This window comes from Hibiscus syriacus, unplaced genomic scaffold, assembly GCF_006381635.1.
Source record: "Hibiscus syriacus cultivar Baekdansim isolate YM2019G1 unplaced genomic scaffold, ASM638163v2 tig00111157_pilon, whole genome shotgun sequence".
In the NCBI taxonomy this organism is placed as follows: domain Eukaryota; kingdom Viridiplantae; phylum Streptophyta; class Magnoliopsida; order Malvales; family Malvaceae; genus Hibiscus; species Hibiscus syriacus.
Window position 1 is genome coordinate 225912 of NW_024063004.1, and position 15404 is coordinate 241315.

The following is a 15404-nucleotide window of genomic DNA, read 5'->3' on the forward strand; positions in this document are numbered from 1 at the left end:
GTCACTTCCAATGATTTTAAACTGAAAATGTATCACAACAGTTTAACCCAAAAAATGGTTCCTAACCTAAAAATTGGGAATGAGAGAATAAGAAATATTCGTTCATTTAAATTCTTCGAGAAAATATTTTTAGAACTTATCTAAGGTCTGATCTCGGCGTTTTTAAATAATCGAATATTCTTCTTCTTTCTAAAAAGGATTGATAATTTTTAATTTAATCTATTTTGGTGCATTTGAATATTATGATGGAACCATAATATTTATTTATTTCAACTGGAGTAAGAATTGATTGCCTCAAGGTATGAGGGGTCGTTTCTTCTCGGTAGGAAATAATTAAAAATTATTAGGTTTCATTTTAAAAATTCACAAATGTTGAGTTAATCGATCGACTAAATAGCCAAGAGGGGGTCAATTGGTAATAAAAATTTTGGTGGAAGCTTTAGCAGAAAATTGAAAATAATTGTACAGCGATTTAGAGTGGTTCGACTTTCTCAACCAAAGTCTACGTCCACTACCTTAGCTATCCACACTAAGGATTTTCCACAAATTCACTAATTTGTCTTTATTTTGAGGACAAAGAGTAACCTTACAAATCCCTCAAGAATTATATCCCAAATTCTTAAGAACAGTCTCTCCCAAAGAGAATAACACAAATTTCGCAAACTTACAGAAAAAAATCTCATAAGGTAAGATGTTTGCACAATTCTAGAACAAAGAAAGAACACTCGAGAATAATACAATTTGAGCACAATAAGTGTTCTTGAAAGCAAAAATGAATATTGAATGAAATGGGCTTGAAAATGCTCAAACTTGAGGTTTGATGCTTTCTCTTTGATTCTCTAGCTTCTCTTCTTAATTGTTGTTGATCAATGGCTCCTAAGCTTGTTTAAATACACCTTGGATCACTTCTGAACGTTGGAGATCATTGGTGAAGTCAATAGAGTCGTTATTGTGTAATTTTCATTTAATAAAACAGTTGGGAGCGTGTGTGCATCGATGCATAGTCAATGTGCATCAGTACACTATGTGTAAAATTCAAATATTTTGACCGTTATAAAACTTAGTGCATCGGTACACTAGGAGTACATCGGTACACTAATTACATTCGATGTTTCAAAAGAGCCAAGAGTGCATCGATGCATGGTATGTGCATCGGTACACAAAATGAATTCGATGTTTCAAAATATTCAAGAGTGCATCGATGCATGACTTGTGCATCGGTGCACAAAATGCATTCGAAATGGGTGTGCATCGATGCATCAATGAGTGCATCGGTACATCCCTTCATAAAAGTGATTTTTTGGTTCGAAATACTTTGTAAAATTGATTCAAAAATATTTTAAGTTTAAAACACAATTTTACACTTTAGTAAGGATTGAAATTGTTCTTTAAAAAAAACTTGGAGTAATATTTTGATATTCGAATAATTGAATCGAATATGCTTTGAGAAAGATTGTAAAATCTTAAAATTTATTTATACTTAATTTGTTATATCGAAACATCAAAATGTTTTCAACAACATAGTATTGTTTTATGGGATCATAAGCTAAATTAAATTGGAATTTGTGAATTTCAATGCAAAGACAATTAATTAATTGACTAGGTACCGATTTAGGGCGTTGTGGGGTGCTAATCCTTCCCCACGCATGACCGACTCCCAAACTCGAATTTTGGTAACACATACCTCAAATTTTTTGTTTTAATTAAAATTAATATTTTTTATTAAAATGAAAAAAATATGTTTTTGGGTGCCCAATCATACCCTAATCAACGATTGGTGGCGACTCCTCGAACCATACGTTTTTATTTTTAAAGGGTATCCCAAATTTTTCGAAATGAGAGATTTTTTAAATCACATTACTTTTTAATTATTCATAAAGAGATAATTAAAAATGTAGTTTTTTAAAATACCATTTGAAAAGAAAAAAAATCATTTTGATAGCTTGGCGACTCTGCTGGGGACTCTTTTTTGGAGAGTCAGGCTGATAGTCGATTAATTAATTGTATTTGCAAATGAAAGTTATAAATTCATTATAATTTGGTTTTTGATCACTTTTTTTGGTTTTAAATAAGTTTTGTTTGCATTATGATTTGTGATTTGATTAACCACTAAATAGTTGTACTGACTTATTTGCTAATGTTTTTAGATTAATTATGTGTATTGGGAATTGATTTTTGTGTTTGTCTGATTGTGTGTTTTTCGCTTTTCCTCACACACTGCACAGTTGCATTATCATAACATGAGCTAAAACCCCTCTCTGTCCGATCTAAGTAAGAGTGAGAAACTACTCTCTCGTATGGTTTTCACCTCCGCATGGGATAGTGGATCGCTCCTAGAGCTCACACCTTATGGTCTTCATGATGGTATTTACCTCCGCACGGACATAAGGAGGTGTGTTCTCTAGAATTGAACTCAATCCAAAAGCCTGTGATGGGCCAAGATTGAGGGTCTGGTAGCCCAAGAGGGCACCGACAAGGACAATTCGAGGACCTTTTACTTTAGACCTGAACTCAACATATAGTGAACCTAGAAATTCGAGCCTAGGTAGAGCCTAACTCGAACCTTAAGAATCTTGTGAGGAGGGTACACAAGGAAAAGCTCTTTTGAGTTTTTTAAATTTTTGTAGTATAATTTTACTTTTCGAATAAATGTATGGGAATTAGAAATCATGTGGTTATGTTTATTTTTCAAACAAGCATGTGAATTAGATATCATGCAGTTAAATTTTTTTGTGAATAACAAAGCATATGGGTAGAGATCATGTTGGGTAGGCTTTACTAAAGCATGATTGGGTAGCCAGCATGTGAGGGTAAGTTTTATTTAATGATTACAATACTTATTATCTTGTTGTTTATCTTATGTGTATTAACCCATTTTTGTTCTATATCTATTTTATTTTGATTTTATTGCATTTACATCTTCATGTCATCCAAAGGTGTTAATTCACAAGTGATTATATAAATAAGAAGGTTGGTCATAATGAGATAAGAAATTCTTAACCATGTAGTCAAAACTAGGAGATCCAAAGATGTTCAAATGATCCATGAAGAAGGACATCCGATGGATGAAGAAGTTTGAAGCTGAGTGAAGACTTCCTTTAAAGGCGCAAAGGCCGAGATATTCCTTCAGAAGATAGATACAGACATACCCCATTCACAAAGACATGAAGACCACTTTGCATTGAAGTAAAAATAGAGATTTCAAGATTCAACCATAAATAATTTAAGGACATCAGGAGTAATAAAATGTGATAAAGTACACCGACAATTTTGGGTGCTATGTTAGATTGCATGAAGAGTACGACTCAAGGAAATGAAGAATCATAATTTTATTTTGACAACCTGGTGTAATGCAAACTTGTTGTCTAAATGAAGGTTGTTCTATGGTGGTCACTTTTGGAATTAACACCTTTTGCATTTGCATTTGACATCCACATTTGGATTCGCACTACTTTAATTTAAGTATTTTTACATTGATCAATCATGAAAACGTGAGAGTAACTCATGAAGGATACTGTGACAAAAGCTCTGAAAGAAAATTGAAGTTACTCAGGGTGTGTTTCTGGAAAGATAAAAGGTAATGAATGAGATATTAGCGCGTGTTGGTAGGATTGAGAGAATTCAGGAGCAACTCGTAAAGACCCAACAAGAGATCATCGATCAAGCAAAAAGGTTTCAGAATGAATAAAGAGAACAAATGGCCAAATTAATGGACATGGTGAATGTTGTGATCCATAGAGAGAAGCCACTAGAGAATCCCATTATAAAAGATTTGGATGGGATTATGAATGTTAGTGGTGGAGTTGAAATGAAAGTGACAAGTGGTCGAGGACCTGTTAAGGAGCAAGATATCTCAAGCCAGCTCCAAAAATCAAATGTGGTCGTCGAGGGTTCCACTAGACCAACAATGAATGAATAAGTAATGAGAGATAAAGTTTCCCTTGTGAGAGATAAGCTTTACTCAGAGAGGAAAGACATAAAAGAGGGTCGAATATTGATCAAGAAAGCTAAGGCTGATCAATCTTTCATGATTAGATGTTTTAACCCTTCGCAATCATCCAGTCAAGACAACCAAATTATATCTCTAAAGCCATCACTAAGTAGTCTCTCATCATGGGGATTAGATTAAAAGAAAAAAAGTGCATGGTTTTCAATTCCATCCATTCCACTTTTCGTGTAAAAAATTGCATTCAAAAATGCTCATAGCCGGATTGATTACATTGCGATATTTCCAGCCACAATGGCCTCCGAATGAGAAGTAGATCTAAATAAGATGATAAGGGTACATCCCTAACGGAGTCTTGTAAGAGGTCCTACAAGTCCATAATGCTTCTTCAAGGTGTTGTGACCAATCTTTTCTAGAAGGCTTACCATCTTCTCAAGAATTTGCTTGATTTCTCGGTTAGACACCTTGGTTTGACCATTAGACTGTGGATGATATGTTGTAGCAATCTTATGCTTTACTCTATATCTATACAATGCTTTAGTAATCTGATTACCGATAAATTGGAACTTTTCATCACTGATAAAAGCATGAGGAGTTCTAAAACGAGTGAATATGTTTTTGTGCAAAAATTATATAATTGCTTTAGCATCACTGTTTGGCAAAGCTACAGCTTCCACCCATTTGGATACATAATCTATAGCAACTAGAATAAAGAGGTTGCCACAGAAAGATGGATAAGGACACTTAAAATTTAATTTTCAGACATCGAATAACTCAATCTCTAAAATAGGTTATATTAGCATTTCATTTCTCATATAGATATTCCATGTTCCCTGGTAGCGATCATAATGCTTTACTAATTCATTGGCGTCTTTAAAAAATGATGGCCAATAATATCCACATTGAAGCTCTTTCGTTGTTGTACGCATACCTCCAAAATGTCCTCCATAGGGGCACTATGACAATGCTATAAAATGTTTTGTTGTTCATATTAATGAATACATCACTGCATAAGTTGATCATTACATTGCTTAAATAAATATAGCTCCTCCCAATTGTCTTGCTTTGCATCCCTCATAAATTTCTTTCAGCCTTAATAATTAAGAACGGGTGGCACTATCCCACTAACTAGATAGTTGGAAAAATCAGCATACCACAGTAATGATGTAGAAGCTAACAGACGCTCATCAGAGAATCCTTCTGTAATTACTAAAATGTTGCCATATTCGCTGCCATATTCTAACCTGGATAAGTTATTAGCCACTTGATTTTTAGATCCCTTATTATCCAGAATCTCAATATCAAATTCCTAAAGTAAAAGAACCCATCGAATCAAACGAGGTTTTGTATCCTTCTTGGTAAATAAATGCTTCAACGCTGAGTGATTAGCATAGAAAATCATTTTTGTACCCACTATATATGAACGAAACTTGTCAAAAGTAAACACCACAACAAACAACTCATTTTCAGTTGTGTTGTAGTTAACATGGACTTCATTTAATGTCCTACTTGTATAATGTACCACATGAAACATTATATCTTTTTGTTGCCCTAGCACTGCACCTACAGCAAAATCACTAGCATCACACATTAATTCAAAGGGTAAATTCTAATCTGGTGCTATCATAATAGGGGTATTTACTAGCTTCACCTTGACTATCTTAAAAGATTTAAGCACATTTTCATCAATGAAAAACTTTTTGTTTTGCTCCAGCAACGAACACAATGGCTTAGCAATTTGAGAGAAATATTTAATAAACCTTCTATAGAAACCAGCATGACCAAGAAAGCTTCGAAATACCTTTACATTAGTAGGTGGTGGCAATTTTTCAATAACCTCCACTTTTGTTTTGTCTACTTGTCGTAGTAGGAAATTCCGTGACTATAAAGTGGCATTTTTCCCAATTCAAAACTAAATTGGTCTCCTCAACATCTCCTCAAAACTGCAGCCAAATTGTTCAAATACTTCTCAAAGTCTTTCCCAAATACTAAAAAATCATCCATAAAAACCTCAAGATAGTCTTCAATCATATTAGAGAAAATGGCATTCTACAGAAAGTCAAGGTACCATACGGACTTGTGAAAGTTATTTTCTCCTGGTCCTCTAGAGCTATAGCAATTTGATTGTAACTACTATATCCATCTAAAAAACAATAAAAAACATTACCAACAAGTCGATCTAGCATTTGGTCTATGAATGGAAATAAGAAGTGGTATTTCCTCGTTGCTTTGTTAAGCTTCCTAAAATCCATACATATGCTCCAACCAGTTGTAGTTCTTTTTGGCACTAATTCATTTTTATCATTATTCACTACAGTATTGTCGTCTTTATTTGGAATATATTGTATAGGACTAACCCAATTGCTATCCGAAATCGGACATATAATTCTAGCACTCAATCGTTTGATAATCTCATTTCTAACCAATTCTTTCATGATTGGATTTAATCATCACTGATGTTCAATTGAGCTACTATTGGGATCCTCCAAAAGAATTTTATGTATGCAAAATAATTGACTAATGCCTTTTATATCAGCAATGCTCCACGCAACAACTTTCTTATACTGCTTTAGCACATCAATCAACTGAGCTTCTTACGCTGTTAACTGTGCTACCACACTAACTGGAAATCTCTCATTTTCTCCAAGGTAAACATATTTTAGATGCTGTGGAAAAGGTTTCAATTCAAGTTTTAGTGGTTCTTTAATAGATGGTTTTGGTGCTTGAATGGTATGATCATTCATTTACAAAGGTTCAATATTTTGTAGATATTTTCTACAACATTCTTCTTCTGCATCATTCAAAAAATTCCTCAAATGTTATTGAATCACATAGGGCTTTATCTACGCTATAGCATTCTTCCAAATACTCATGTACAAAAATATCAATAGCATCAAGTGAAAAATGGGTAGAATTGTCATCTATATAGGAAACATTATTCAAGACATTAAAAGTAATATGCTCATCGTTCAAGTGCATAGTTAATTCTTCATTTTCAACATCAATTAAAGCTCGGCCTGGGCAAAGAATGGGTGGCCGAGAATAATTGGAACATCTTTTTCCATTTTATAATCCAAAATGATGAAGTTCGTAGGAAAAATAAAATTGTCTACTCTCACAAGAATATTCTCCACAATACCACTAGGATGTACAGTAGAGTGATCAACAAGTTGCAAAGTCACCGTAGTGGACCTTGGATCGCCGCTCCTAAATTTCCTAAAGATTGACAATGGCATTAGATTTATACTAGCACCCAAATCACATAAAAGCTTTACCTAAAAATGTGTCACTAATTTTACAAGGAATAGTAAAACTCCCTAGATCTTTAAGCTTTGATGGCAATTGACTTGTAGCCATAGCGTTATTGCCTTCAGTAAAAGCAACAGTCTCAAACTCACCAAGTCTCTGTTTCTTTGAGAGAACTTCCTTCTTGAATTTGATATAGTTCGAGTTTTGCTCTAAACAATCAATCAATGGAATGTTAATTATGAGTTGACGAAGAACATCAATAAAATCTTTGTACTATTGATCTTCCTTTGTCTTTTTTAAGCGCTGTAGAAATGGTGGAGGCATTTTTTTGATGTTTTTGTTGAGGTATTATAGTCATTTGAGCGTTAGATACAGTAGAGATTATTGTTGTTAATGATTCTAAATTACTACTCTGCACTACATATGGGACTATGAATTGACTCACAGGCAATTTAGGCTTAATTTCCTTGCTCTTCCCTTTACCATGCTTATGAACTTCCTCATTATTTTTCTTAGGTTCTTCAACTGGTTCCCCAATATGAATCCCACTTCTTTTAGTAATGGCCTTGCAATGCTCTTTACCATTTTACTTAGGATTCTCTATGTCACTAGGGAGCGTTCCTTACAATCGAATATTTAGAGCATTAGTCATTTGTCCCATCTGATTTCCTATAGCTCTTAATGAGGCAGAACTTGTCATATATTCTTTCATCGTAGCTTCAAAAGGTGTTAAAGTTGAAGTTTGGTTTGAAGATTGACCTTGGTAATTATGCCTTTTTTTGGCTGAGCAACAGATTATTGTGTTTGTGGTTATGGCATTTGGCTCTGCTAAGTATAATGATGTTGCTGATATTGTTAATGTTGTAGAGTGGCGACATTATGACTTCTCCAAGAAAGATTTGGATGATTTCTGAAATTTGTGTTGTATGTATTACCGAAAGCATTATCTTTTCTTTGATAATTTTTTACATAATAGATAGACTCCGGATTTTGGGCATCATTCATCAAAATTATGGTCATTGCCGCAGTATACGAAAGAGATTAGAGATGAGGCTTTAACTTCATAAATTCCTCATGGTTTGTGCAATTTCTTCACCATTTCAGTCAATGCTAAAATCTAAGATGCCATTGAGTTGAAAGCTTAAGAGTCTACTGCTGCAGTATTACGTCATCCAAACGTATTGCACGTATTAGGATATTGACAATCATTAATGGAGATCCTTTCGAGGATATCATATGCTTCATTGTATGTCTTATCCAGCAAAGCTCCATTTACTGAGGCATCAACCACCATACGAGTGTGTATATTTAACCCATTATAAAACATCTTCATTTGAGTCCAATGTGGGAATCCATGCATAAGACACTTCCGCGACAATTCTTTAAATCTTTCCCATGCTTCATACAAGCTTTCATCTTCCATTTCCTTGAATGAGGTTAAATTGTTTCGAAGCTTATGATTCATATTTGGAAAGTTAAACCGTAAAAAGAATTTCTGTGCTAATTCATTCTGGGACGCTATAGCATCTGGTGGCAGTGATCTCAACCAAACCCATGCTTTATCACGCAACGAATAAGGAAATAGCTTCAGCTTTAGTGCATTCTCTGGAACACCTTGTTGAATAAAAGAATTACAAACCTCCATAAATGATCTCAAATGAGGTCTAGGAACATAATTGGCTTTAATTCGAAATTCACAGCATTAATAGCTGACCTCACAATGCCCATATACAAATCATCCAATGTCGGGACCACATGTTCACAAATAGGGTGATTACAATCATACACATTTTGATATGGTTGCTTTGCTCCAATGTGAGCGGCCAACTTATCATTCTCTCTATTCTATAACAGGGTTAATATATCATTCCCTCATCTAGCCATAGCAACTTTATGGCGACATCTTCGAAATGTTCTTTCAATCTATGATTCAAATGGATCTAATTATTCTTCACTTCGGGGGATACACTAGTAAAAATAGAAACTAAGAATACCTACAAAATAAAACAACCAAGCAAGTGAAATCAAGAAAACCCTAAATCAAATCGATGCTCCCCGACAATGGCACCAAAAACTTGATGCTACGAAAATGCTATAGCAATTAAGAAAGTACACGTATCACTCAAGTAATTAAGTGGTAGCATTCTAGAAAGCATTTAGTCAGCTATTAAATCAATGGATAAAATATTATGAACTTAAAATCTCATGCAAACAATGTACACTTAATTTATGCGATTAGTATTGATTAAAACCTTTTGAACTACTTAATCACTTTCATCAATTAAAAGCTCAAAATATTAACAACACTAATTAATTGATCGTATACTTTTAAGAACACACTATGCTACTCAGCAACACCAATGCTCACAAAGGTATATAGCAGATCGTCTGAAACTATATCTAGAATTAAGTAAAAATACTATATATTTGATTATAAGTATTTCTACTCACAATCATAAAGTACCAAGATCTTAAAATAATTATTAAAATAAACACAAAATATGAAATTCATAATATCATCCAAAAAAAGTTTGAACATTCAAATTACTCCCTTTTTCAATAGAAGGCCTTGAATAGAGATCCGCTGACCGCTGATGCTACTCAGCAAAATTCCCTTGTTCTGCAATAATACTTGGCAGATGGCTTAGGCTTCCATGGCTCTTAAAGATTTAAAGTGGAAAATGTTACTTTGGACAACTCTCAATCGTCATGCTCTTTTTGCTCAAATACTCTCCTTTTATATCTTGGATGAGAATTTCATCTCCCAATAAAATATGTTAATGTTTCAGGTGATATCCAGCTAAATGACAGTTGTCTGAGCTAGTTGTCCCAATCCAGAACCAACTATCTAGAGATTAGACCACCATTACAGCATTCACTCAACATTTCCTGTAATGCTACAACATTAGATTAACAGTTTTCAACAGCAAAACTAACTTTTTAACCCTTAGTAACCCACAATGCTCTTATCATGCAAAATGTATAAAACTAAGTAAATTTAATCCTAAACATGCTCAAGATCAAACTAAACCTAGGTGAAAAAAGCTACTAAAGATAACTCTTTTAGAGAGTTATCATCAATCTTGTCTAGGATATTGAATGCCTCTTCTGGTGACTTATGCCATTTTTTGAAGCATAAATCATCATTCATGTAGGAGCATATACTTTATTATAGAACATCACAACTTGAGTTCAATCATAGAATCCATGGTTGGTGCACTTGCGAAGTAATCCTTTGTATCTATCCCAACACTCATACATAGACTTTTCATCAGCTTGACAGAAAGATGCTATATCATTTCGAAGTTGAGTGTTCATGTTAGGTGGATTATACCACAGGAAAAAACTTTTGCACAGAACAACTAAAGATTCTATCGAGTCAGATGAAACTATTCTAAGCCAAGCTCTTGCTCGATCACACAAAGAATAAAGAAATAATTTAAGCTTCAACACATATTCAAGCACTACTTATTGCCTAACATAATCACATACTTCCAAGAAAGCACAAATGTGTTACCTTGCATTTTCATAAGGCATGCAACCAAATTGTCCTATTGAGTTCAGCATGTTGAACATGACTGGTTTGAGCTCAAAGTGGGTTGCCTGAATATTGGGAGCTTTAATCCTAGGGTTGAGATAATCTAATATAGGAGCTAAATGATCTCGAATAGCTCTCGATCGAGGTACAAGTCCATCATTTTGATTTTCTACAACATTTTGATCTACAAGATCTTGAACTTGTTGAACTCATGGGTTTTGACTATCCTACATGGCTCTATGAGCACGTTGAGCTCGTCGTCTCTAATGGAATAAGTGTTTAATCTTAGGTACTAGAGGATATAGTGGTTCCTCAATAGTCTTTCTGGTCATGCAATAGTAAAACCTAAAAAAGTAAATAAAAATTACAAAAAAAACTATAAACAAAACCTAATGCTATAGCTAAACCTAAAAATCACCAATTAACGATCCCGGACAACGGCGCCAAAAACTTGATCATGTGTATCAGTGTACTAAATATAGCACGCAATTATGTACAAGTCTACACAATTGATGCAAGTAATATAGTAGTGAGTGAGTATCGTCTCCACAAGGATTGGAGAGATTTTTAAGCAAGATGTAGCAAAAAGGTGTCACTAACTAAATCTAAATATATGTATAATGGTATGAACAATTGAAAATATTGTGGAAAAATGGAATGTACGAGATGTATGGAAATGTGATGGTAATATGGAAAGTATCAAATATGAAATACTAAGGCAAAATAAAAAATAACAGTTTAAGAATGTTAAGGCAAATTAAATTGAGAATTTGGGAATGAATAAGATAGCTGGCAAACTCACACTAACAAGCTACACTGGGGATAATTGATAAGTCACTAAGGAATCCTAAGCATTGTCTTCTAAAATGGTTTAAGCTTTTATGGCCTATTTTATCGACAGAATTTATTAAAAATGTTCCTAGGCTATCTCTAGTAAGGAACCTGACTGAGAAAAATACTATGATAATACCTCTCAGTGTGAACTGCAGTAATTCCCTATCGATTAAGTACTACCCTTTTTAGTCGTTGAAATCATATTCTTATCTCTAAGGTGGATTAGGACCTAGTTAGCTGCTAAGCCCCATTGCTCACGTTAATCTCACTTAGCTCTCTCAATACTAAGCATCAAACTTAAGAAATGGCTACTCTTGTAAGCTCTTACAATCCTTAATAAATAAATACAATGAGCAAAGCAAATAATAACATAAAAACATCAACCATTAATTAAAAAAAACATCAACCATTAATTAAACAAAAACTTAATCATCCATAGTTAATCCACATGAAATAAGGTTAGTTCATGGTGGGGTACAAATCATCCAAAGAAATAATTTGTTCAATTACAACCCACAAAATAAAAATGAAATGAAAGCACAAGGATAGAGGCAACTTCTAATATGCACATTGATATGAGCTCCCTTGAACCACCGCGAACCACCTTAGCAAGCTAGCTTCTCTATAACGCCTAGCTTGCTACCCCCTTAAAGCTTGGATATGGAGGAAACATTAAAGAATATTAAAAAGGGGAAGAAAAATGGAAGCTTTGGTAGTCACCTTTAACTCTTGTCTACCTCACCTTTTTCTCAAAAAGACCCCATTTAATTCTAGGATATATTTATCTATTTATACTAGTGGAATAACCTAGGGTTTTGTGTCAAAATCCCTTTTACCCTAGGTATCATTCCCTTCATGTGAGGGGTGTAATGATGATTGTGGTCCTCACACGATAACTGGCAGGAAGGGACCACGTATGGGCTGGACAGTTGCCTTCTTCAAAAAATATATTCTTTTCTTTTTGTCATTTTATGCACACAGGAATGCCTTCAAGAATGTTGCAGCATTTTTCCAATGCTTCATCAAACAAAAATGCTATACCAAATTTCCTTTCTCTCATATGTTTTCAATTATCTATCAACAGACAACCACAACCTTCCTAATTAAGCAGCACCAGTTTACAAAATAAGATGTTGCAACATAACATCTGCACTATTTGCAATGATATGATCCTAAATGAATCTATATGAGCCTAAATGAGCCTTAAGACAACTAATAACCTAAGTGAAAAGACATAGAAAATAGCCTTTTTATAGGGTTATCATCCACTGAAGCGAGGCCCTAGGCTTTGAGTTATGCAAGAAAGACGTGTTATTCTTTAAGAGACAATTGTGTGTTCCCATAAACCAACGGCTGCGAAGTAAGATCCTTCACGAAACATATTATAGTCCATTTTCTATCCATCCGAGTAGTAACAAGATGAACCAAAAGCTGCGACCATTGTATTGGTGGTCGCATATAAAAATAGAGGTGTTCGAGTTTGTTACGAAGTGTCCAGTGTGCCAGCAAGTCAAGGCGGAACACCATGTTCCATCAGGATTGCTCCAACTGATTCAGATTTTATAGTAGAAGTGGGATCGAGTAAATATGGAATTTATGACGGGTTTACCAATGACGAGGTATAAGCATGATGCAGTTTGGGTGATAGTTGACCGGTTGACCTAGTCAACTCATTTATTACCGGATATGATGGATTTTACCTTAGAAAATTTAGCATAGCACTACATTCGCGAATAGTTAGGTTGTACGGAGTCCCATCTTCAATCATTTCAGACATAGACCCTAGGTTTACCTCTCAGTTTTGGAAAACCCTTCATGAGTCCCTAGGCACCAAACTTCATTTTAACACCACCTTCCATCCTCAGACAGACAGACAGTCCAAGCACATTATTCATATCCTCGAGGATATGCTTAGGTGGATCATTACGGATCTTGAGGGTAGTTGTGAGGACCACCTGCTGCTAGTGGAGTTCACGTATAATAATAGTTACCAACCTAGCACCCATATAGCCCCGTATGAGGCTTTGTATGGGCGCAAGTGTAAGATCCGCTTTGTTGGACCGAACTCAGAGAAAGGAAGATAATGGGACCAAAGTTTATTATAAAAATTGAAGAGAAGGTTAAATTGATTCAGAGTCGGTTTAAAGAGGTATTAGATAGGCAGAGGTCGTATGCGTACTTAAAATGTAAGGACATCGAGTTTGTTGTGGGTGACAAGGTATTCCTTAAGGTGTCTCCTTGGAAGAAAGTATTTTGGTTTGGATGTAAAGGGAAGTTGACCTCGTATTTATAGGTCCTTATGAGGTGTTTGAGAGAATAGGACCAATAGCCTATCATTTAGCCTTACCCCTATAGTTGGAGCACATTCATAATGTGTTTCACGTATCCATACTTAGAAGGTATCATTCAGACCCCTCGCACATCATATCCTTAGAGAAAATTAAGTTGAGCCCTAACATGACCTATGAAGAAAAACCGATCTGAATTTTTGCCAAGGATATGAATGAGTTTAGGAATAAGAAATTCTCTTAGTGAAGGTGTTGTGGAGAAATCATGGTGTTGGGGAAGCCACTTGGGAAATCAAGGAAAACATACAACTCCAGTATCCATATCTTTTCTACGTAGGTAAATTTTGAGGATGAAATTTCTTATTAGGATGGGAGAGTTGTAATGCCTTGAATCTCGGGTCAGTAGTTCAGGCTAACCAGAGACCTATAAATCAAGCCCAATAGACCTATTAGAATAGTTAGAACAAATTGAGTTAGGTTTGAGCTTGAGATAGACCCAATTGTTAAAGGAGTAGTACCATTATAATATGAGATAAAAGAGGATGATTAAAGGTGCAATTTACCTATTGCTCAAATCAAAATATGAAAACCCATCTTATTTTATTTGATACACGTGAAACCCCATTCCCCTTAACTCACCGAACACTCTTCCTCTTCTCTTCTTCTTTCTTTTTTCATCTTCCTCTCCAAAGATTGTGTAAAGGTGAAATCTTTAAGAATTTCAAGCTTAGTTTGGTTTAGTAAAGGTAAGAACACTAATCTATATCTCTCAAGCTTCAATTTAATCACCATATTTCAAGTTTTAGGCATAGTTTCAAAAAAATGGGTTTTAGGGAGGTTTAAGAGAATCAAGTGATTCTAGCCTCCTTTTTGGTTGATTTGAGTTATAAAAAATTTTTTATAACCTCAATCCAAGCACTTAGTTGAGTTAGTAATCCAATTCTTTCCTTGTTTAGCAAAAGAAGTTGAGGAAAGCTCAAAAGCTAGATAAAAAAAGAAATTGACCTTTGGTTGATTTTGGGAGAGTTTCCAACAACTAGAACATCAAGGTAACACATTTACAACTCTTTTATACCAATTGTGAGTCTTTAGAATGCATTCAAGCTAGAGACTTAAGTTGTGAAGCATGTGTGCGCATCCATGGTAGATCCTAGCATTTGATGTTATTTAACTCGTATAAAGCCTATAAACTTATAATAATCATTTGGAAATGTTATGATGGTTTTGAGAGGGTTTTGGAGAGTTTATACGTGTAAAATTTGAAATCAACATCAGAGGTTTCGAAACCCCCTCTGGCTAGTTTCAAAACTAGTAGTCCAGAATGTAAAAATTCAGCCCCCTAGCCGGATTGCAAAAATGGATATGGAGGTTTTGAAACCCCCTAGGTTGGTTTCAAAACCCCTGCTTGAAAATGTCCAAATATGCCTAAAATGGTACACAGAAGGTCGATGACCTATAGTATGCTTCTAATTGGGATAATTTCTAATAAAACTACAAGTGAGAACCAAAATAATCAATTGAAGGTAGAAATAAGAATCATCTAGGATAA

At 34.6% G+C, this 15404-nt stretch overlaps 1 non-coding gene across 1 annotated transcript; it reads left to right on the forward strand.

Moving 5' to 3' along the window:
- The first annotated feature begins 8544 nt into the window (after window positions 1–8544).
- Window positions 8545–8651, forward strand: LOC120155019. Its single transcript, XR_005518933.1, has one exon. It is a non-coding gene; the product is annotated as a small nucleolar RNA R71 (small nucleolar RNA).
- Window positions 8652–15404: the final 6753 nt, after the last annotated feature.